Raw genomic sequence first — 25,979 nt, 5'->3', positions numbered from 1 at the left:
CGAAACGAAAGCCCTTCGACTCAGAGAAATGATTTATTTTCATTAAAAATAACTATAAATCCTAATATCTTTTAAAAGCGAGTCGACTTTCAATAATTATTTACTTATAAGCCTTATTACGTATAGAGATGAGTCCAATAAATCTCGAAAAATAGGAAACAAGTCAGATATTATTCTGTAAAGTGAATAGCGAGTCGATTTCGATTCTAAAAATTATTTTAAACCTAGAATGATTATGTGACTTATGTGCTATGTGAATTATATGGTTAATTGAGTCTTAAATGTTGTTAATTATTATGCGAATTAGTAATATGGGTACCGGTTGACGATAAGGGCTATGTGAAGTCGGTTTGAGACGCGATTGAAATGCGAGATGACTAAATCAGCCTATTTCTTTGATAGAGACAAAGCCAACAATGCAGATCGAGACAGTGAGAGAGGAAGGTGATACACTTGTGGTAGATCGCGCGAAAGGCAAGTTTTTCCCCTATTCTAATTCCATAAGTGAAGTACCCCTAGATTCTCATCTCAATTATAAACTGATAATACTTGTTCACAATCACTGATACACGATTATCATGCCTTAGTTCATATTTCATTTTGATTCCTGATTTCTTCTAATTCGTTGAATCCTCTATTCATATTCCAGTAGTTATATATATATATATACATTTATTCTGATATATTCCAATGTTGGGATACATCAAAACATATCAATTTTCCAGTTTATAATCTGTGGACTGTATACTTGATCCTAAGGGCCGGGAATTAACTGGATCCTTTTGTTGGGACGTAGAGCCTGAGTACCCGAATAGATCTATACATTGAGGAATGGATCTACAATGTATCCTGGCTGATAAGCAGGATATAGGTGTGAACTTGTGTCCAGTTTAGTTTATTGATGCTCGCCGATAATGGCCTTCGTTCTTTTATTACGAGGTTATATCTTTGCATATGTAACCAAATTACCTGTTCATTTAGCTTATTATAACACTGTATATATATATTGTGGACTTGTTGAACAATTTATGGCTTACCCCCTTTTGTTGTTATTCACCTTATTGATTTCAGTTAAGAAGGAGAATGAAACCTATTAAGACTCGAGTCAAGCCGCGGGACCCTCTCATACCAAAAGTGCTGATCCCAATTCAAGAGGAAATCTTTGAGTTGCCTGAGCAGGTGTAGTGTAAATAGTTAATGTGTGCATTTAAATAAACAAGAAAGGTAGTTAAAAATTGTTAGACAATGGTTTGTAATAAAGAGAGCTTTGTGAGATTTTAAATTTGGATTGTAATAAAAGTAGAATGTGATTCTTGTTTTCGTACTTTATCCTAAAAAGATCTTGGTTAGTATAAAAAGGGTTTAGATATGCATCTGTTTAATTACTATACAAGTTGTTCAGGTCTGGAGATTAGCTAGTAACCCCCAAACTTATACCCCGGGTTTGGAGGATATTACAGGTTTGACATCAGAGCTGTAGGTTTGGTCCTGAAATAAGAACATTAGGATTAAGATAAGATAAGAAGATCATATAAGATAGGAATAGGAGTGCTAGGGTTTGGATAAGTCTAGATTAGGAATGTATAAGTTCTAGGATTGTTAAGTGACCCTTTTCTTTCCTTGTTGTATTATCAGATGGCATCATCAGCGTCTTCCGAGAGGACTGTTAGCAGGCCAGTTGCACCAGTTATACCACCAGTGTCAGCCGAGATACCAGAACAGATACTTCCGCCACTTTCGCCACTTCCGCCACAGAAGCCAACACTATTAGCTCCTAAGCAGATACCATATCCCATGGAGATGTTTGATCCTTTAGAGTTCTTTGAGCCACTGCTTCCACCTCCCTTACCTGTAGAGTATCAGTTTATACCAGAGGTTGAGGAAGGGTTTCCCCTAGCCGCAGTGTTACCTCCTATACTAGTATATGCTCCAGAGCCAGAGGTATTTCAGATGGCCCCAGTCGAGGGGATGGATAAGCACGATGTGGGATTACAGTTGGGTTTACCACAGCAGGGTGTCGCAGGGATACCTAAGGTTCCATCGCAGGATTCTGTGGGACAAGTTGCAGAGCCACACATGGTACCGTATCATGAGTACAGTGTTGTGAGAGAGGATGTTGAGTATAAGAGATCTCAGTGTAGGGAGATCATGGGATTGTTTGACCAGAAGGATAGAGGTTCGTTAGCCGCCCTTCAGCCAGATTACATGATGAGGCAGAGACTTCAGTCGACAGTGTATAGTGCCACTCTTGAGTTAGATGCTTTGATGCATGATGGGCCGCATTCTTATACAGAGTATCATAGAGTTATGCGTCTGGCACAGTCGGTTATTGAGATGCTTCGTGATGAGCTGAGGCGCATTCCCTCAAGGTTTTGATGGTTGGTAGTGGGAGTTAGTTGTTGTATTATATGTGATATATGGAGATAGAGGCAGCATAGTATGGTATGTTTAGGTGTGTATGTGTGTAGTATCCAGTTTTGACATATATCAGCAATAGCCATGACAGATCTGACGTAGACCTTTTGTATCAAGCACTTAAACCTGAGGCTGGTGTCATATATATAAAATAAACTTTTTTAACTTTTTTTTTATTTATTTAAATTTCAGTCTTTACAGCATTTACATTTACTTTACTGCTTTAAAGTTTTCCATATCATAAATTATGTTTAATTTAAAACAGTGTATCATCATTATCATTCAAAACTTTAAAATCATTTCAACTGATTGTTTAAATTTTGAATCATTTAAATTTCTTGTTTTAATATTAGTCAAATTGTTTTCTTTCTATTATCCATTGTTTAAATTTTCTGTTTTAATACCAGACAAATTGTTTCTTTATCTATTATCAATTGTTTAATAAATTATTAAAAAGAATTATTTGTTTTATTATCAGAAAAATGACATCAAAAAAGAAAGACCGGAACTAAAACCTCCAACAATAACTCTGAGGGTCAGAATAATGATACCATGAACCAAATGTTCCATCTGATGTAACAACATATGATAATGATGCAACAACAGATGCATCAACATCAACAATATATGCAGCAACAGATGTAACAATTACCACCTCGTCCTGAACCTCAGACACCACCAGTTGTGCATGTTGTTACCTTTAAGCAGTTTCAGTCAGTTAGGCCTCCAGAATTTGAAGGTACAGCGGATCCTACTAAAGCTAGGGCTTGGTTGAAAGAAATGGAGAAAGCATTTGTGCTTGTGAAAGTTGAAGAGGATCAGAAAACTAATTTTACTAGCTATTTCCTGAAAGGAGAAGCGAACTATTGGTGGGAATCCAGGAGAGCGTTAGAGGGGGAAGATATCGTAACTTGGGATAGGTTTACTGAACTATTTCTGGAGAAGTATTTTCCTCGCTATATGAAGAACCAGATGGAAATCAAGTTCTTGGAATTGAAGCAAGGGAATATTTTGATGACTGAATATGAAGCCAAGTTTACAGAATTGGCTAGGTTTGTTCTGGAGCAAGTTGATAGTGAAGAGAAACGGGCTAAGAGATTTCAACAAGGATTACATCCATGGATTCGTAGCAGAGTAGCATTTTTTGAATTGACGACTTATACTGCCGTGGTTCAGAAAGCCATGATTATTGTAGGGGAAAGTGTAATGTCCCAAAAGGAAAAGGAATAAGGAAATTTTCAGAACCGTGCCAACAGGAAGCCGGGATTTCAAGCCCAAACAAATATGAATTTTAAAAAGACAGGACAAGGCAACCAGAGAGCAGGTAATTGTTTCCAAGCTTCCAAATAGCAGGGAATCATCAGACCCCCATTGTCATACTGTAAGACATGTGGTTAGAAACATACGGGCGTCTGCAACAGGGCAATTATGACATGCTTCAAGTACAAGTAGAAAGGGCATTACTCCAAAGAATATTCAGCAGGGAGAACAGAAGTTACTTATTTCCAATGCGGAAGGAAATGGCATGTAGCCAGGGATTGCAGAGGACCAGCTATAGAAGCTAGTGTTCCGAAATTATTGGCACTACCTCCACCACCTCAGCACAATCATCATAGAGCGGGAAATTTTAATATGACAATGAAAGAAGCTGTCCAGAGTCAAAGTGTGATTGCAGGTACGTTTTCTGTGAATTTAGTAGATGCAAAAGTATTGATTGATTTTGGAGTCACAAGATCTTTTATTTTTGAAGAATTCATTGATAAGATATGTTGCGAAGTTCAACGGTTGGGCGATACATTAATTATTAAATTAGCGAATGACGACCAAATTCCTGTAAATCGAGTATGTCCCGAATGCGATATGGATATAGCCGGAAATCATTTCTCTGTTGACTTGATTCCTTTCAAGTTAGGAGAGTTTGATGTTATTTTAGGAATGGATTTGTTAGTCTGTCATAATACTCAGATCGATTGTGCGAATAAGAAAGTAAAGGTGCGAACTGCGGAAAATGCAACGGTAATGTTTAGGGGCGAGAAACAGTGAAAGAAATTCTTGATAATGATGCAGACTAAACGAGTGCTACGACAAGGATGTAAAGTTTATCTAGCCCATGTATTGGATATTGAAAAGGAAAGTCCAAAGATAGAAGACATTCCAGTTGTATGTGAATTTCTAGATATTTTTCCAGATAAACTTCTAGGATTACCGTCAGACCGAGAAATTCAGTTTACTATCGATTTAGCACCAGGTACAGAACCAGTTTCAAATGCTCCGTATCGGATGACACCAGTTGAAATGAAAGAATTTCAACGCAATTACAAGATCTTCTGGACATAGGAATTATAAGACCTAGTGTATGTCCATGGGGTGCACCGGTATTGTTTGAGAAAAAAAAGACGGCAGCATGCGACTATGTATTGATTATTGCGAGTTGAATAAGCTGACTATTAAGAATAAATATCCTTACCCTGGATCGACGATTTGTTTGATCAGTTAAAAGGAGCCGCATAGTTTTCTAAGATAGACTTGAGATCGGGATACCATTAATTGAAGATTAAGGCTGAAGATATTCCCAAGACTGCTTTTTATACCAGATATGGACATTATGAATTTCTCGTAATGGCATTTGGTCTAACCAACACACCAGCAGCATTAATGGATTTGATGAACATGGTATTCATGAGGTATTTGGATAAATTCGTGATTATATTTATTGATGATATCTTGGTTTACTCGAAGACTGAAGATGAACATGCCGAGCATTTGAGGATTTTGTTGGATATATTTGAGATGTCATGTCTAATATGTTTCATGTTTAGTTTTAAGATCTTAATTAATAGGAAATATCAGTTCTTACTGAAATTAGGACTTACTGGAAGTCAGGACTTAAGGATATCAGTACTTAGATTATCAGAAGATAATATAAGAAGATGGATATCGGAACTTAAGTACTGGAGGACTAACAGTTAAGAAAGGAAGCTGATTTACAGGAAAGAAGATCGAAACTAATACAAAATAAGATATGCATGGAAAGAGTTCGAGGACTAGAAGAATTATATAAGATATCTGGTTGATATATTTTAGGAGACAAAATTATATTCCATATCAACTAGAAGTTATCTTGTAACTGTGTGTCTATATAAACACAAACATAGGTTTATTCTATAAGAGTTACGATCATCGAGAAGATCATATATTGTAACCTAACAGCTCTCGTGATATATGTTCATCACTGAGAGAGAACAGTTCCATTGTAACAGAGTTTGTTATATCGAATACATTTGTTTTCTGTTACTTGTGATTTAAATCAATTTGATTGTATTCTACACTGTATTCAACCCCCATCTACAGTGTTGTGTGACCTAACAAGTGGTATCAGAGCTTATCTGTTAACACACATACAGTAAAGATCCAAAACAATCATGTTTGAAGAAGCAGAAAATCCAACCAAGCCCGCTAAAACAGAAGAAACTCCAAAGACTCAAACCCATAGTCGATATGAGACTATCAGGGTTCCCATGCTGAGACCGTCTGAGTATCCCATATGGAAAGTGAAGATGGCTATGTTTCTGGAAGCTACAGATCCAGAATACCTTGACAGAATTTATGAAGGACCGCATAAGCCAACCAAGCTCTCTGTTGTAGTTGCAGGTTAGCCAGCAAAGACCATACCAAAGGAGAAAAGTGAATACATAACTGAAGATATCTCATCTATTTCCAAGGATGCAAAGGTAAGACATTTGATGCATAGTGCCATTGATAATGTCTTGTCAAATAGGGTAATTTAATGCAAGACTGCAAAGGAGATATGGGATGCTTTGGAGACAAGGTGTCAGGGAACTGATGCAATCAAGAAAAACAGGAGGACTATATTCACTCAAGAGTATGAGCACTTTGACTCGAAAAGTGATGAGTCATTAACTGACTTATATGACAGGTTTGTCAAACTGTTGAATGATCTGTCACTGGTGGACAAGGAATATGACATTGAAGATTCAAATCTAAAATTTCTTTTAGCTCTTCCTGAAAGTTGGGATTTGAAAGCTACTATTATAAGAGATAACTATGCTCTTGATGAAACTACTCTTGATGAAAGTTATGGAATGCTCAAGACTTATGAACTTGAGATGGATCAAAGAAGCAAGAGACATGGGAGAAAGTCAAGAACAATTGCTCTTAATGATGAGGAGGAATCCCCCAAAGTGGCTGTCTCAAAGAAAGGAAAAGGAAAGGCTCTCATCATAAAGACTGATTCAGAATCATCAAGTTCTGATGATGATTCAGAAACTGAAAGTCTACCTGAAGTAGATGCCGATGAAGAGATGATGAAGCTGTGTGCTCTTATGGTGAAGGGTATCACAAAGATAGCCTACAGGAAATTCAGAAGAGGAAATAAGTTTTCCAGGAAAGGTAGAAGTTCTGATAAGAAGGGCTTCAGAAAATCTGAAGGCAAAGGAGGAAAGTCTGACAGAGGAGATTACTTAAATGTCAAATGCTACAACTGTGGTGAGAAATGCCACATATCTCCTGAATGCAAGAAAGGAAAGAGTGACAAAGGCAAGGCACTTGTCACAAAGAAGAAAAGTTGGACAGACACCTCAGATTCTGAAGATGATGAGAACTATGCCTTGATGGCAAATGCTGATAGCAGTTCTGATGCTGCTGAGTTAAAGGTACCTCAAACAACTTATGCCTTTCATACTGATGATATTACTGAGTTGAGATTATATCTTAAAACCATTTTTATTTGCTATAGAGATCAAAATTTAACATGTGAAAGATTAACTTCTGAAAATCTTGCTTTTAAAAAGAGGAATGATTATTTAGAAAAAGAGTTAGTTATGTTCCATCAAACTCAGAAGGATAGAGATGATGCTTTCTATGTGAGAGATGAAGTGCTAAAAATGAATAAATCTTTAAAAACCGAGTTAAAAAAGGAGAAAGAGATTATCAGGACTTGGACTAACTCTGGTAGAACAACTCAGAATATACTAAGTAGTGAGAATTGGAAAGAGGGCTTAAGTTATGGGGATGAGAAAAGTGAAAAAAGAACTGAACAAGTTAAGCCAATTATTGTTAAACATACTACTAAGCCAAAGGTAAATCCTGTTAAATTTGTAGCTAAAACTGTAAAGTATGATTCTGAAAAGATGAAAGGTATTGAGACAGAAGTGATAGCAAAGTCAACTTCTGATAAATTATAACAGGATAAACCAACTGAAGTTAACATAGGCTTAATGACAAAGAAGCAGCTTAAATATAAGATGAAAGAGATTACCAATGTAAACAAGGTAGAGGAAGCTAGGAAAAAGGGGAATGGAAAGGAAGGTGTGAATAAAAGTAACAATTATATGCCTGTTCCTAATGCTCCTAGAAAGAAATGCTATAACTGTGGAAATTTTAACCATCTGGCTTCTTTTTACAGGAAGAATAAGAATATAAACTCCTTACCTTCTAAGTCAGGAGTTAAGAGTCATTCTGTTAGGTTTAAGCCACAAAATCCTTGTTTTCATTGTGGTAGTGTGTGGCATTCCATTTACACTTGTAAGGACTATCATAGTTTGTACTATGATTATTATTAGATAAAACCTTTTTTGAAGAAAGTTACTTTAATTCCTTCTAGTGTAAAGTATGATGCAAAGTCTGATAATGTTAATACTGATAAGAAAATTGTTAGTATAAACTCTGATGTTAAATCCGCTGTAAATGTTAACAAACTTAAAAAGGCCAAAGGATCCAAGCAAGTCTGGGTCCTTAAAACTAACCTTTAGTGGTCTTTGTGATTACAGGGCAACAGGAAGAACATCCTAGTTCTGGACAGTGGATGTTTAGGACATATGACTGGAAATAAAGCCCTGCTATCAGACTTTGTGGAGAAAGCTGGCCCATGAGTTTCTTATGGAGATGGCAACATTGGGAAAACTCTGGGATATCGCAAGATCAATCTTGGGAATGTCATCATTGAATCAGTAGCTCTAGTATCTGGACTTAAACACAATCTGTTGAGTATAAGTCAAATATGTGACCGAGGTTATCATGTGGATTTCTTTGAAGAACACTGTGAAGTTATAAGTAATTCAACAGGCAAAGTAGTTCTGAAAGGATACAGACATGGTAAAATTTATGAAGCCAGACTTTCAACAAGTACTGATGGTTCTACAATCTGTCTGTTGAGTAGAGCATCAATTGAAGAAAGCTGGAATTGGCACAAGAAACTCTCTCATTTAAATTTCAAAAATATAAATGAGCTTGTAAAGAAAGATCTTGTGAGAGGACTGCCAAAAACAGTATTTGCTCCTGATGGCCTTTGTGATTCATGTCAGAAGGCAAAACAAAGAAAATCTTCTTTCAAGAGCAAAACTGAGTCATCAATTCTTGAGCCTTATCACCTACTGCATGTTAATCTATTTGGTCCAGTCAATGTCATGTCTATTACAAAGAAGAAACATGCTATGGTTATAGTGGATGAGTTCACAAGGTACACATGGGTGTACTTCTTGAACAAGAAGACTAAAACTGCATCTACCTTAACTAATCATGTCAGACAGCTGGATAAATTGATCAAAGATTCTGTTAAAATCATAAGGAGTGATACCGGCACTGAGTTCAAGAATTCAATCATGGAAGAGTTCTACAAAGATCATGGAATCAAACAGGAATTTTCTGCACCTGAAACTCCATAACAAAATGGAGTTGTAGAAAGAAAGAACATGACTCTCATTGAAGCTGCACGAATAATGCTTGATGAAGCAAAGCTTCCAACTTATTTTTGGGCTGAAGCTATGCAGACTGCTTATTTTACACAAAATGCAACACTCATAAACAAGCATGGAAAAACACCATATGAAATGGTGAAGAAGAAGCCAAATCTGAAATACTTTCATGTATTTGGTTGCAAGTATTTTATTCTTAAGACTCATCCTGAACAGCTTTCCAAATTTGATCTAAAAGCTGATGAAGGAATTTTTGTTGGATATCCACTTTCCAAAAAAGCCTCCAGAGTCTACAATTTGAGAACAAGAGTTGTCATGAAATCTATCAATATCTCTTTTGATGATAAGAAGAATACTGGACTTGAAGATTTCGATGATCATGGTCAGCTGAGATTTGAGAATGAAGATTTAAATTCTGATTTTGAAAATTCTGATCCTGTAAGTTCTGATGGATTAAGTTTTGATGTCATTGAAACTGTGGTAAGAACTCCAAAGGAAAATGCACCTGTCCAGGGGGAGCAAGCTGAAGATCCTACCACATCTCAAGACTCTTGAGAAGCATCAGAACCTGCCAGCGGCTCTTCAAGTTCTGATTCATCTAGTTCTGATGAGCCAAATTCTGATAATTATGGAAGCTCTGATTCTTCAACTCCTGAAAAATCAAATTCAATTTCTGAAGTCTCAGAGAGCATAATTACAGGGGAGCATCAGAAAATGTTGATGGAGACAGCATGGATCATGGGGGAGGATCCAGTTCTAGAGATCAACTTCCATCTGCTAGGAAGTGGACTAAAGCACATACACCTAATTTAATCATTGGAGATCCTGAAGCAGGTGTCAGAACTAGAACTGCAACTTCAAATGAATGTCTCTATCATTCTTTTCTATCTCATACTGAACCAAAGAAAGTGGAAGAAGCTCTTCAAGATGCTGATTGGGTGCAAGCAATGCAGGAAGAGTTAAATGAATTTGAAAGAAATAAAGTCTGGACCCTAGAGCCAAGACCAAAGCACTAGTGGAAGCTGCAAATTTCTTGGAGGCAGATTGGTTTCTTGGTTTAGCAAGAAATAAAAGTCAATTTCCACATCAACTGTAGAAGCAGAATATATTGCTGCAGGGAGCTGTTGTGCACAGATTCTTTGAATGAAGAATCAGTTACTGGATTATGGGTTAGAATTTTCTAAAATCCCTAATTACTGTGATAATCAAAGTGCTATTGCAATGACAGGTAATCCAGTTCAACACTCAGTGACAAAGTATATCAGCATAAGGTACCATTTCATAAGGACTTAAGGTGACTTTCAGATAAGGCAGGCGGCTGATTGAAAGGAAAGAAGATCGAGACTAAGACAGTAAGAAATATGAATGAAGAAAGAATTCTATGAAGAATAGAATACTTGGAAGAAAAGATAACTAGTTGATATATTTTAGGAAGCAGAATTATATTCCATATCAATTAAAACATTATCTTGTAACTGTGTAGTATATAAACACAGGCATAGGGTTTACACTATATGTGTTATCTTAATCGAAGTTATTATTCTTTGTAACCCTAGCAGCTCTCATGATAATTTGTTCATCACTGAGAGAGGACAGTTCCATATTGTAACAGAGTTTATTGTGTTGAATAAAATTTGTGTTCTGTTACTTGTGTTCTTTAATTCGATTTGATTATAGTAAACACAGTATTCAACCCCCTTCTACAGTGTGTGTGACCTAACAAGTGGTATCAGAGCAGATCTGTTAATACACATACAATTTAAGATCCAAAAACAATCATGTCTGAAACAGAAACTCCAACCAAGCCCACCAAAACTGAAGAACCTCTAAAAACCATAACCCATAGTCGATATGAGACTATAAGAGTTCCCATGTTGAAACCTTCTGAGTATCCCATATGGAAAGTGAAGATGGCGATGTTTCTGGAAGCTACATATCCAGAATATCTAGACAGGATTAATGAAGGACCATATATATCAACCAAACTCTCTGTGGAAGTTGCAAGTTAGCCAGCAAAGTCTGTACCAAAGGAGAAAAGTGATTACACTGCTGAAGATATCTCATCTATTGTAAAGGATGCAAAGGTAAGACACTTGCTGCATAGTGCCCTTGATAATGTCATGTCAAACAGGGTAATTCAATGCAAGACTGCAAAAGAGAAATGGGATGCTTTGGAAACAAGGTGTCAGGGAACTGATTTAATCAAGAAGAACAGGAAGACTATACTCACTCAAGAGTATGAGCACTTTGACTCAAAGCCTGATGAGTCATTAGCTGATTTATATGACAGATTTGTCAAACTCTTGAATGACTTGTCACTAGTGGACAAGGAATATGATATTGAAGATTCAAATATTAAATTCTTATTAGCTCTTCCTGAAAAGTGGGATTTGAAGGCCACAATAATAAGAGACAACTATAATCTTGAAGAAACAACTCTTGATGAAATTTATAGGATGCTCAAGACTCATGAACTTGAGATGGAACAAAGAAGCAAGAGGAATGGAAGAAAGTCAAGGATAATTGCTTTTGTGACTGAGGAGGAAATTCCCAAAGAAGCTGCCTCAAGGAAAGGCAAGGGAAATGCTCTCATCACAAAGTCTGATACTGAGTCATCAAGTTCTGATAGTGATGATGACTCAGAAACTGAAAGTATACCTGAGATGGACCCTGATGAAGAGATGATGAAGCTGTGTGCTCTTATGGTGAAAGGAATCACAAAGATTGCATACAGGAAATTCAGGAGAGGAAAGAAGTCTTCCAGGAAAGGTGCAAGTTCTGATAAAAAAGGTTTCAGAAAATTTGAAGGCAAAGGAGTAAAGTCTGACATAGGAGATTACTCAAATGTTAAATGCTACAACTGTGGTGAGAAAGGCCACATATCTCCTGATTGCAGAAAAGGGAAAAGTGACAAAGGCAAGGCTCTTTTCACAAAAAAGAAAAGCTGGTCAGATGCTTCAGATTCTGAGGATGAAAAAAACTATGCCTTGATGGCAAATGGTGATAGCAGTTCTGATACTGCTGACATAAAGGTACCTCAAACTACTTATGCCTTTCATACTGATGATATTACTGAGTTGAGAATATATCTTAAAACCATGTTCATTAGTTATAAAGATCAAACTTTAACATGTGAAAAATTAACTTCTGAAAATCTTGCTTATAAAAAGAGGAATGATTATTTAGAAAAAGAGTTAGTCATGTTCCATCAAACTCAGAAAGATAGAGATGATGCCTTTTATGTTAGGGATGAAGTGCTAAAAATGAATGAATCTCTAAAAACTGAGTTAGAAAAGGAAAGAGAGATTATCAGGACTTGGAATAACTCTGGTAAAGCAACTCAGGATATTCTTAGTAGTGGAAACCGGAAAGAGGGCTTAGGGTATGGAGATGATAAGAACAGTAAGGGAACTGTAGAAACTGAGCCTATAGTTGTTAAACAAAAACCAAAGGTAAATCCTGTTAAGTTTGTAACTGCAAAGTCTGATATTGAGAAATCAAAAGTTAAGGAGAAATTAACTTCTGACAAACCTAAACAGAATAAACCAACTGAAGTTAACATAGGCTTAATGACTAAGAAGCAGCTTAAGCATAAGCTGAAACAGGTTAAAAATGTAAACAAGGTAAAGCCACCTAGGAAAAATAGGAATTGAAAGGAATGTATGAACAAAAGTAACAATTATAAGCCTGTTCCTAATGCTCCAAGAAAAACATGTCATAACTGTGGATATTCTAACCATCTGGCTTCTTTTTGCAGGAAGAATAAGAACATAAACTCCTTACCCTCAAAGTCAGGAGTTAAGAGTCAGTCTGTTAGATATAAGCCACAAAATCATTGTTTTCATTGTGGTAGTTTATGGAATTCCATTTATACTTGTAAGGAATATTGTAACGCCCCCAAATCCGGGGTCAAGGGATTTGGTCGTCACGATGAAACCTCAATCCAAAATAACCTGTTAAATCAATAAATAAATGCCAGCGAAAGATATTTATCATAAATGACCCCTATCTACTCCAAGATCTTTTAAGGTTACAGTTTTAGAAACAAGAATTCCAAATTCCACAAATAATTTTTTTTCTCTTTCTTTTAAAACTCTTTTCAATAATTCTCAACCTTAAAACTTAACCCGCTAGTATAACTTCGAAAAGAAGTATACTAGGCCCAAATACAATACACAATTATAATATAATATAATATAAACAACTTTACATAATAAAACTTACACTAGTCCGCAAACCCTGGACCAACCACCTTCGAAAAGCTTCCTCTTGCTTCCTCGAATTACGCGGCTAAACAACAAGCTAATCATCACTGGAGGTTAAATTTAAAAACAGGCAAGTATGAGCGAAAGAAATGCTCAGCAAGATCATTATGACATATATAGGGTCTTTTTGATATAAAACCGACATCTGCATTAGAGCAGAACATTTAAAATCATAATTGTTGAATCATAAAATTTTAGTTGAGGAATCCCAGAATTGATTCCTTAATTGTATTCAAAACCATTTTGATATTTTTGAGCGAAATGCTTTAGCAATACTTTGAATCTTGACGAGGATCAAACTCGTAAAACAGTATTTACGGAAATATCGTAAACCACAATAACATGAAACAATGATTATGGATTGAATCATAAACTTTACTCAAAACCAAACTCTTCAAATTAATACTTATTTTGCTGTCATATCAAATTAGATATCAATACGAACTTTGATGCTCACAACATTTCATACTGAAGTCAACATCAATCATCTATATTAATACCACATTTGATAGTTAACAACAACGTAAGTATCAGTATAAATTAAAATCTGAATCAAAACCGCACTTTACCATTATTCCAAAACAGAAACAGTTGATAAATCATTCCTTATAAGATTATCAAAAGCAATATAATAATATCGATTGGAACCAAATTATGCACTATGCTGTTCCTGATGATCAGTCATGAAACAACACCGGTATCCCGCAGCCATACCGTTAATATAGGTACTACCCGTATCCCGAAGACATACGGTACCTATAGGGCGCCAAAAAAGGCATAACAAGCCTTGTAAGATATTACACTTCCATATTACACTTCTGTATAATAGCTCACGCTGGACCGGTGCTTCGGCCTCTTACGCAATCAGTAACCATTCAATCTCAAAACCTTTTATTGAAAAGGGGTCATAATACTCGACACCCGAAATAATTTTATTCCCTCATTCACTTGGGCAGGAATACTTGCAATAAAATCATTTTTCTCAAAACCCAAAACATTTGTAAATCTATTCTGAACATAGAATAGCAGAAGAGTACTTGCATAAACAAAATTATTTAATTCAGCGATATGTAAAACATTTATCGATTCTAAACTGAGAATGGGGAACGCAATACTTGCATCAAAAGATTTAAAATAAATATCACTTGAACAATAAGTGATGTCAGGGTACTTGCCTTTGGGATTTAGCAGTTAGTCACACTCGCAAACACGCATCTATTCTGACATTCTATCTTAAAGTATCACCGTCTTTCTTTTCAACACTTCACCGATATGCTGCTCCTGCGATTGCTAGAAGCCAGATATCCAATACCATTCCATCTCATTCTTTATCCAATGTCTTGTCCTGATCAATTCGAAAGATCCGCATCTATAATTAAAATATAGAACTTTAATCGCCCAAACGATAATCACTCAACGAACTTCGTGTCAAAATCCTATCGCCTACCTATACGATAGCCCACACATAATTATATCAGCCAAACACAGGAATCTTGACCCACATATGCACATAATTCACATAGCACATAAGCACATAACTCATATATCATATAATTTATATCACATAAGACTCAATTCATCAAAAGGTTCAACTCGATATGTTTAAAACTGAAATCAGGTCAAAAATATGATTTATCGATGAATTAACGACTCAGAATCATTCGTAAAATAAGCGACCTTTCGAAACAAAGGATCTGGGTCTCGAAAGTATTTTTAATGAAAGCAGAATATTTTTCTGAGTCTGGAGGCGTTCGTTTCGTATTAAACGGACGAACGGTTGATTTATTATGAATTTTTGAACATTTTTCAGAATAAAAACAATCTCCGAATCATTTAATAATTAAATAATAGGGCTTGAACACTCGAAAATAATTTTATAAGAATTATCGAGCCTGGAAAATAATTTAAAATAATATTTTAAAACTCGAAACTATTTTTCAGAATTTTTAAATCAATTTTAAATAATTAAATCTAATTATTAGATCAATTAAAATTAATTAATAACTAATTAAATTAATTAATCAATTAATATTTAAATTAATTGACCAATTAAATAATTAATTATCAACTAAAATTAATTAATTAAATAATTAAGATTTATTTTTGAATTAAAATAAATTTTCAGAATTAAAATAATGATTTTCAAAATAAAAAAAATGAATTTTGTAAATAAGAAAAAGAATTTTGAATTAAAAATAAAAAGAAAATATCAGAAACATGTTTCTGAAATTCGAGTTAGGAAAAAGAGGATCAAAATCGGGTCTTAGCCGGGTTGAAACTCGGGTTAGGGAAGAAGGAACCGGGTCAGCCATGAATCTGAAGAACTCGCCGGCCGTTGCCATTAAAGCCGGCAAGACCAAGCTTTTCCGGCCAAACGGCGATCTCGGCGAATCCTTAACCAAATCAGACGAATTAACTCGCAAAACACAGCTCAGGAACTATACAACAAATTCATATAATCATAAACATCAATCAACCTCCATGTAAACTGAAAAATCGAAATTTAAAACAAATAAAACAATATAAACAAAAACTCGATTTAACCGATTTAGAAATAGAACGAACAGAATAATAGTATAAATCGATTGCACATAACATGGAGAAGCTAATTATCACATCAAAATCATTCAAATATTATTCAATCAAAAACCCCCAAATCGGGGTATAAACCCTAAAATACGACTTTACAAATTATTAATCGTTTGAAATATTTGATGGCGTAAACAGAAAGAGCATGAAAATCTGAACATTTTGGTTACTCATACTTTGAATTCTGAAGTCTGCATCACTCTCAAATTTAGGTTTAATTCTCAGAAATTTTCAAGAACACCAAGAACACATATTCAAATAACTTTCAGAAAATCAAACTTCAATTTCTACATGATATTGAACTCTATTTTTGAAGTATAATATACCAAATCGACCAGAAAAATATGCTCTACAACATGGAAGCATCAAATCACATCAACAACATCAAGAACAAATTTTCATAATTTAATTATCAAATAATTCGAATATAAATAATTAAATAAGAAAATTACCATGATTTCTGGGCAAAAACTGATGATTGATTCAGAAAGAAGATTTCGAGAGCTTCGTTTTGATATATTGCACACCCGAATCGGAGTTTGATTCGTTCTTGTGTTTGATTCTCGGGAACGTATCGGTTTCTCGGGTTTTTCTCTGTATTTACGGTATTTTAACTGGTTGCAAATGAATAAACGGAATAAATGAAATAAGAAATAGGCTATTTATATTTATGGAATATTGGATCGTTCTGGATCGTTTTGGATCGTTAAATTAGTTACTTAGCCGCTAAGTAACTATAAAAACGATACAATTCAATACCAGAATTGGATAATTATCAAAACCGAGCTTTTTATAAAACACTATATACGAAAATAACGTAAAAATATCCCGTCTCTCGAGAATACGGGTTTTTGTCGATTACCGAAATGATTATCGTATCGAAAATATTGCGCCGGGCCACGCACGGTTCAAACCGTAATCCGGATTGAAAAAGTCAAAACACGGAAAATGTCCGGAAATACCAGATTAGGTTAGGAAGGAGTTTTCGGAAGAGTTTCGGGTTGTAAAACGTAAAAACGGTTGAAGTCGGACGATTCCCGGCTTTAAAAAATAATTTTGGTAATTATTCAGAAAATAATTAATAATTCATAAATCAATATAAAATTATCTAACAGTCCAAAAATTACCAGAAAAATATCACAATTATCTATATTTTATTCTGAACATATAAAAATTCAAATATTCAAATAATGTCACATATAAACACCCAAACTTCAATTCCAATTATCAGATAATTCACCAAAATTCACATAAAATCACATAAACAATTCTAGATAATAATAATAATAATATTTGAAAATATGGGATATTACAATCTACCCCCCTTATAAGGATTCCGTCCTCGGAATCAGCAGAAGAGAGCACTAGGGATCTTCTAGCCAACTTCCCAATCTTACATATGTAACTTTTCTTAAAATTTCCAATTAAAGCTGGGAGTCCTTGTATAACATAATGATCACGGGAGCTTCACTCCGCACCACTGTTCTATTCACACCCTTTGACCAATTCTTCAATAGAATCACTTTTTACTGATCGCGAGAAAGAAGAATAGAAAGAAAGATAGAGAGAAGAAAATAAAGATAGATAAAGAGAGAAATAAAGAAACAGATTGACTTCGGTATATGCCACTAATATTATAACCGCATCGCAGTCCACTGTTGCTCTTGGTAATCTCGTTACATAACCCTGCTTTGACTTGACCAGGATAACTCAGCTTAACTTGCTTGGCATACTTTCGAATGTTTGGGATAATAAAATTATGGAATTTTAAAAAGAAAAGAATTTGATACCAAAACAGAAAAATCTGAATTTGAGAAAATGTATTGTTGAAATAAAAGAATAACTGAGAGATCAATATGATCAAATGAACTTGGTATTGCGTGTCCAAATTAAGACACTACTAAAGGTTGTTAACCTTCTTGTATTCACAACACACACAAGTGATGGCGTCCCATCCAACTCCTATCACACAGACAGGTATACCTTGTTTCCCCTATAATTAGGGTTGTTTGTCTCAGTCGGAATAAAAATATCAAAGAATTCAAAATCAAATGAATAAAACTGGAAAGATTTCAAAGCTAATATTTCTGGAGAAAAATAAAATCCAGAAAACAAGATTCTGTAACAAAATGATTAAACGAGTGTTAGAGAATATATCCTCTAACAGATACCCCTTTCTGAGAGAAGCCAAAAGAAATTATAGAAAAAGAAGGTATTGCCAAAGTCTTAATATTTATCTTCAATTTGAACTCTTCAGTTGACTCTCCCTCTGATTCTAGACGCTCCTTCATGTTCCAAGGATATCGATAATCTTCATCGTCGTCAAATCGTAGTAGCCTCGAAAGATTCCACCATAGAAGTTTTGCAACTGCCAGGAGTTCCATCCGGCTTAGCACAACCATCTCAAACAAATTTGCCTTATCTTCACTTATTCGTTGGTACTATATCCAATAGTCCAACAAGAACTCGATATGAGCTCAAACGTCCTCACATAGCTATACACACTCCTACACACTCTCGTTTCTAGTTTACTATAACCTCAGCTCTGATACCAACTTGTAACGCCCCCAAATCCGGGGTCAAGGGATTTGGTCGTCACGATGAAACCTCAATCCAAAATAACCTGTTAAATCAATAAATAAATGCCAGCGGAAGATATTTATCATAAATGACCCCTATCTACTCCAAGATCTTTTAAGGTTACAGTTTTAGAAACAAGAATTCCAAATTCCACAAATAATTTTTTTTCTCTTTCTTTTAAAACTCTTTTCAATAATTCTCAACCTTAAAACTTAACCCGCTAGTATAACTTCGAAAAGAAGTATACTAGGCCCAAATACAATACACAATTATAATATAATATAATATAAACAACTTTACATAATAAAACTTACACTAGTCCGCAAACCCTGGACCAACCACCTTCGAAAAGCTTCCTCTTGCTTCCTCGAATTACGCGGCTAAACAGCAAGCTAATCCTCACTGGAGGTTAAATTTAAAAACAGGCAAGTATGAGCGAAAGAAATGCTCAGCAAGATCATTATGACATATATAGGGTCTTTTTGATATAAAACCGACATCTGCATTAGAGCAGAACATTTAAAATCATAATTGTTGAATCATAAAATTTTAGTTGAGGAATCCCAAAATTGATTCCTTAATTGTATTCAAAACCATTTTGATATTTTTGAGCGAAATGCTTCAGCAATACTTTGAATCTTGACGAGGATCAAACTCGTAAAACAGTGTTTACGGAAATATCGTAAACCACAATAACATGAAACAATGATTATGGATTGAATCATAAACTTTACTCAAAACCAAACTCTTCAAATTAATACTTATTTTGATGTCATATCAAATTAGATATCAATACGAACTTTGATGCTCACAACATTTCATACTGAAGTCAACATCAATCATCTATACTAATACCACATTTGATAGTTAACAACAACGTAAGTATCAGTATAAATCAAAATCTGAATCAAAACCGCACTTTACCATTATTCCAAAACAGAAACAGTTGATAAATCATTCCTTATAAGATTATCAAAAGCAATATAATAATATCGATTGGAACTAAATTATGCACTATGCTGTTCCTGATGATCAGTCATGAAACAACACCGGTATCCCGCAGCCATACCGTTAATATAGGTACTACCCGTATCCCAAAGACATACGGTACCTATAGGGCGCCAGAAAAGGCATAACAAGCCTTGTAAGATATTACACTTCCATATTACACTTCTGTATAATAGCTCACGCTGGACCGGTGCTTCGGCCTCTTACGCAATCAGTAACCATTCAATCTCAAAACCTTTTATTGAAAAGGGGTCATAATACTCGACACCCGAAATAATTTTATTCCCTCATTCACTTGGGCAGGAATACTTGCAATAAAATCATTTTTCTCAAAACCCAAAACATTTGTAAATCTATTCTGAACATAGAATAGCAGAAGAGTACTTGCATAAACAAAATTATTTAATTCAGCGATATGTAAAACATTTATCGATTCTAAACTGAGAATGGGGAACGCAATACTTGCATCAAAAGATTTAAAATAAATATCACTTGAACAATAAGTGATGTCAGGGTACTTGCCTTTGGGATTTAGCAGTTAGTCACACTCGCAAACACGCATCTATTCTGACATTCTGTCTTAAAGTATCACTGTCTTTCTTTTCAACACTTCACCGATATGCTGCTCCTGCGATTGCTAGAAGCCAGATATCCAATACCATTCCATCTCATTCTTTATCCAATGTCTTGTCCTGATCAATTCGAAAGATCCGCATCTATAATTAAAATATAGAACTTTAATCGCCCAAACGATAATCACTCAACGAACTGCGTGTCAAAATCCTATCGCCTACCCATACGATAGCCCACACATAATTATATCAGCCAAACACAGGAATCTTGACCCACATATGCACATAATTCACATAGCACATAAGCACATAACTCATATATCACATAATTCATATCACATAAGACTCAATTCATCAAAAGGTTCAACTCGATATGTTTAAAACTGAAATCAGGTCAAAAATATGATTTATCGATGAATTAACGACTCAGAATCATTCGTAAAATAAGCGACCTTTCGAAACAAAGGATCTGGGTCTTGAAAGTATTTTTAATGAAAGCAGAATATTTTTCTGAGTCTGGAGGCGTTCGTTTCGTATTAAACGGACGAACGGTTGATTTATTATGAATTTTTGAACATTTTTCAGAATAAAAACAATCTCCGAATCATTTAATAATTAAATAATAGGGCTTGAACACTCGAAAATAATTTTATAAGAATTATCGAGCCTGGAAAATAATTTAAAATAATATTTTAAAACTCGAAACTATTTTTCAGAATTTTTAAATCAATTTTAAATAATTAAATCTAATTATTAGATCAATTAAAATTAATTAATAACTAATTAAATTAATTAATCAATTAATATTTAAATTAATTGACCAATTAAATAATTAATTATCAACTAAAATTAATTAATTAAATAATTAAGATTTATTTTTGAATTAAAATAAATTTTCAGAATTAAAATAATGATTTTCAAAATAAAAAAAATGAATTTTGTAAATAAGAAAAAGAATTTTGAATTAAAAATAAAAAGAAAATATCAGAAACAGGTTTCTGAAATTCGAGTTGGGAAAAAGAGGATCAAAATCGGGTCTTAGCCGGGTTGAAACTCGGGTTAGGGAAGAAGGAACCGGGTCAACCATGAATCTGAAGAACTCGCCGGCCGTTGCCATTAAAGCCGGCAAGACCAAGCTTTTCCGGCCAAACGGCGATCTCGACGAATCCTTAACCAAATCAGACGAATTAACTCGCAAAACACAGCTCAGGAACTATACAACAAGTTCATATAATCATAAACATCAATCAACCTCCATGTAAACTGAAAAATCAAAATTTAAAACAAATAAAACAATATAAACAAAAACTCGATTTAACCGATTTAGAAATAGAACGAACAGAATAATAGTATAAATCGATTGCACATAACATGGAGAAGCTAATTATCACATCAAAATCATTCAAATATTATTCAACCAAAAACCCCCAAATCGGGGTATAAACCCTAAAATACGACTTTACAAATTATTAATCGTTTGAAAGATTTGATGGCGTAAACAGAAAGAGCATAAAAATCTGAACATTTTGGTTACTCATACTTTAAATTCTGAAGTCTGCATCACTCTCAAATTTAGGTTTAATTCTCAGAAATTTTCAAGAACACCAAGAACACATATTCAAATAACTTTCATAAAATCAAACTTCAATTTCTACATGATATTGAACTCTATTTTTGAAGTATAATATACCAAATCGACCAGAAAAATATGCTCTACAACATGGAAGCATCAAATCACATCAACAACATCAAGATCAAATTTTCATAATTTAATTATCAAATAATTCGAATATAAATAATTAAATAAGAAAATTACCATGATTTCTGGGCAAAAACTGATGATTGATTCATAAAGAAGATTTCGAGAGCTTCGTTTTGATATGTTGCACGCCCGAATCGGAGTTTGATAACGCCTTCGTTCTTGTGTTTGATTCTCGGGAACGTATTGGTTTCTCGGGTTTTTCTCTGTATTTACGGTATTTTAACTGGTTGCAAATGAATAAATGGAATAAATGAAATAAGAAATAGGCTATTTATATTTATGGAATATTGGATCGTTCTGGATCGTTTTGGATCGTTAAATTAGTTACTTAGCCGCTAAGTAACTATAAAAATGATACAATTCAATACCAGAATTGGATAATTATCAAAACCGAGCTTTTTATAAAACACTATATACGAAAATAACGTAAAAATATCCCGTCTCTCGAGAATACGGGTTTTTGTCGATTACCGAAATGATTATCGTATCGAAAATATTGCGCCGGGCCACGCACGGTTCAAACCGTAATCCGGATTGAAAAAGTCAAAACACGGAAAATGTCCGGAATTACCAGATTAGGTTAGGAAGGAGTTTTCGGAAGAGTTTCGGGTTGTAAAACGTAAAAACGGTTGAAGTCGGACGATTCCCGGCTTTATAAAATAATTTTGGTAATTATTCAGAAAATAATTAATAATTCATAAATCAATATAAAATTATCTAACAGTCCAAAAATTACCAGAAAAATATCACAATTATCTATATTTTATTCTGAACATATAAAAATTCAAATATTCAAATAATGTCACATATAAACACCCAAACTTCAATTCCAATTATCAGATAATTCACCAAAATTCACATAAAATCACATAAACAATTCTAGATAATTATAATAATAATATTTGAAAATATGGGATATTACAATCTACCCCCCTTATAAGGATTCCGTCCTCGGAATCAGCAGAAGAGAGCACTAGGGATCTTCTAGCCAACTTCCCAATCTTACATATGTAACTTTTCTTAAAATTTCCAATTAAAGCTGGGAGTCCTTGTATAACATAATGATCACGGGAGCTTCACTCCGCACCACTGTTCTATTCACACCCTTTGACCAATTCTTCAATAGAATCACTTTTTACTGATCGCGAGAAAGAAGAATAGAAAGAAAGATAGAGAGAAGAAAATAAAGATAGATAAAGAGAGAAATAAAGAAACAGATTGACTTCGGTATATGCCACTAATATTATAACCGCATCGCAGTCCACTGTTGCTCTTGGTAATCTCGTTACATAACCCTGCTTTGACTTGACCAGGATAACTCAGCTTAACTTGCTTGGCATACTTTCGAATGTTTGGGATAATAAAATTATGGAATTTTAAAAAGAAAAGAATTTGATACCAAAACAGAAAAATCTGAATTTGAGAAAATGTATTGTTGAAATAAAAGAATAACTGAGAGATCAATATGATCAAATGAACTTGGTATTGCGTGTCCAAATTAAGACACTACTAAAGGTTGTTAACCTTCTTGTATTCACAACACACACAAGTGATGGCGTCCCATCCAACTCCTATCACACAGACAGGTATACCTTGTTTCCCCTATAATTAGGGTTGTTCGTCTCAGTCGGAATAAAAATATCAAAGAATTCAAAATCAAATGAATAAAACTGGAAAGATTTCATAGCTAATATTTCTGGAGAAAAATAAAATCCAGAAAACAAGATTCTGTAACAAAATGATTAAACGAGTGTTAGAGAATATATCCTCTAACAGATACCCCTTTCTGAGAGAAGCCAAAAGAAATTATAGAAAAAGAAGGTATTGCCAAAGTCTTAATATTTATCTTCAATTTGAACTCTTCAGTTGACTCTCCCTCTGATTCTAGACGCTCCTTCATGTTCCAAGGATATCGATAATCTTCATCGTCGTCAAATCGTAGTAGCCTCGAAAGATTCCACCATAGAAGTTTTGCAACTGCCAGGAGTTCCATCCGGCTTAGCACAACCATCTCAAACAAATTTGCCTTATCTTCACTTATTCGTTGGTACTATATCCAATAGTCCAACAGGAACTCGATATGAGCTCAAACGTCCTCACATAGCTATACACACTCCTACACACTCTCGTTTCTAGTTTACTATAACCTCAGCTCTGATACCAACTTGTAACGCCCCCAAATCCGGGGTCAAGGGATTTGGTCGTCACGATGAAACCTCAATCCAAAATAACCTGTTAAATCAATAAATAAATGTCAGCGGAAGATATTTATCATAAATGACCCCTATCTACTCCAAGATCTTTTAAGGTTACAGTTTTAGAAACAAGAATTCCAAATTCCACAAATAATTTTTTTTCTCTTTCTTTTAAAACTCTTTTCAATAATTCTCAACCTTAAAACTTAACCCGCTAGTATAACTTCGAAAAGAAGTATACTAGGCCCAAATACAATACACAATTATAATATAATATAATATAAACAACTTTACATAATAAAACTTACACTAGTCCACAAACCCTGGACCAACCACCTTCGAAAAGCTTCCTCTTGCTTCCTCGAATTACGCGGCTAAACAGCAAGCTAATCCTCACTGGAGGTTAAATTTAAAAACAGGCAAGTATGAGCGAAAGAAATGCTCAGCAAGATCATTATGACATATATAGGGTCTTTTTGATATAAAACCGACATCTGCATTAGAGCAGAACATTTAAAATCATAATTGTTGAATCATAAAAATTTAGTTGAGGAATCCCAAAATTGATTCCTTAATTGTATTCAAAACCATTTTGATATTTTTGAGCGAAATGCTTCAGCAATACTTTGAATCTTGACGAGGATCAAACTCGTAAAACAGTGTTTACGGAAATATCGTAAACCACAATAACATGAAACAATAATTATGGATTGAATCATAAACTTTACTCAAAACCAAACTCTTCAAATTAATACTTATTTTGCTGTCATATCAAATTAGATATCAATACGAACTTTGATGCTCACAACATTTCATACTGAAGTCAACATCAATCATCTATACTAATACCACATTTGATAGTTAACAACAACGTAAGTATCAGTATAAATCAAAATCTGAATCAAAACCGCACTTTACCATTATTCCAAAACAGAAACAGTTGATAAATCATTCCTTATAAGATTATCAAAAGCAATATAATAATATCGATTGGAACCAAATTATGCACTATGCTGTTCCTGATGATCAGTCATGAAACAACACCGGTATCCCGCAGCCATACCGTTAATATAGGTACTACCCGTATCCCGAAGACATACGGTACCTATAGGGCGCCAGAAAAGGCATAACAAGCCTTGTAAGATATTACACTTCCATATTACACTTCTGTAAAATAGCTCACGCTGGACCGGTGCTTCGGCCTCTTACGCAATCAGTAACCATTCAATCTCAAAACCTTTTATTGAAAAGGGGTCATAATACTCGACACCCAAAATAATTTTATTCCCTCATTCACTTGGGCAGGAATACTTGCAATAAAATCATTTTTCTCAAAACCCAAAACATTTGTAAATCTATTCTGAACATAGAATAGCAGAAGAGTACTTGCATAAACAAAATTATTTAATTCAGCGATATGTAAAACATTTATCGATTCTAAACTGAGAATGGGGAACGCAATACTTGCATCAAAAGATTTAAATAAATATCACTTGAACAATAAGTGATGTCAGGGTACTTGCCTTTGGGATTTAGCAGTTAGTCACACTCGCAAACACGCATCTATTCTGACATTCTGTCTTAAAGTATCACCGTCTTTCTTTTCAACACTTCACCGATATGCTGCTCCTGCGATTGCTAGAAGCCAGATATCCAATGCCATTCCATCTCATTCTTTATCCAATGTCTTGTCCTGATCAATTCGAAAGATCCGCATCTATAATTAAAATATAGAACTTTAATCGCCCAAACGATAATCACTCAACGAACTGCGTGTCAAAATTCTATCGCCTACCCATACGATAGCCCACACATAATTATATCAGCCAAACACAGGAATCTTGACCCACATATGCACATAATTCACATAGCACATAAGC

Source organism: Apium graveolens, chromosome 7 (genome assembly GCF_009905375.1).
Source record: "Apium graveolens cultivar Ventura chromosome 7, ASM990537v1, whole genome shotgun sequence".
Classification (NCBI taxonomy): domain Eukaryota; kingdom Viridiplantae; phylum Streptophyta; class Magnoliopsida; order Apiales; family Apiaceae; genus Apium; species Apium graveolens.
The sequence above is the reverse complement of the archived record's forward strand: the minus strand, read 5'-3'. Positions refer to the sequence as shown.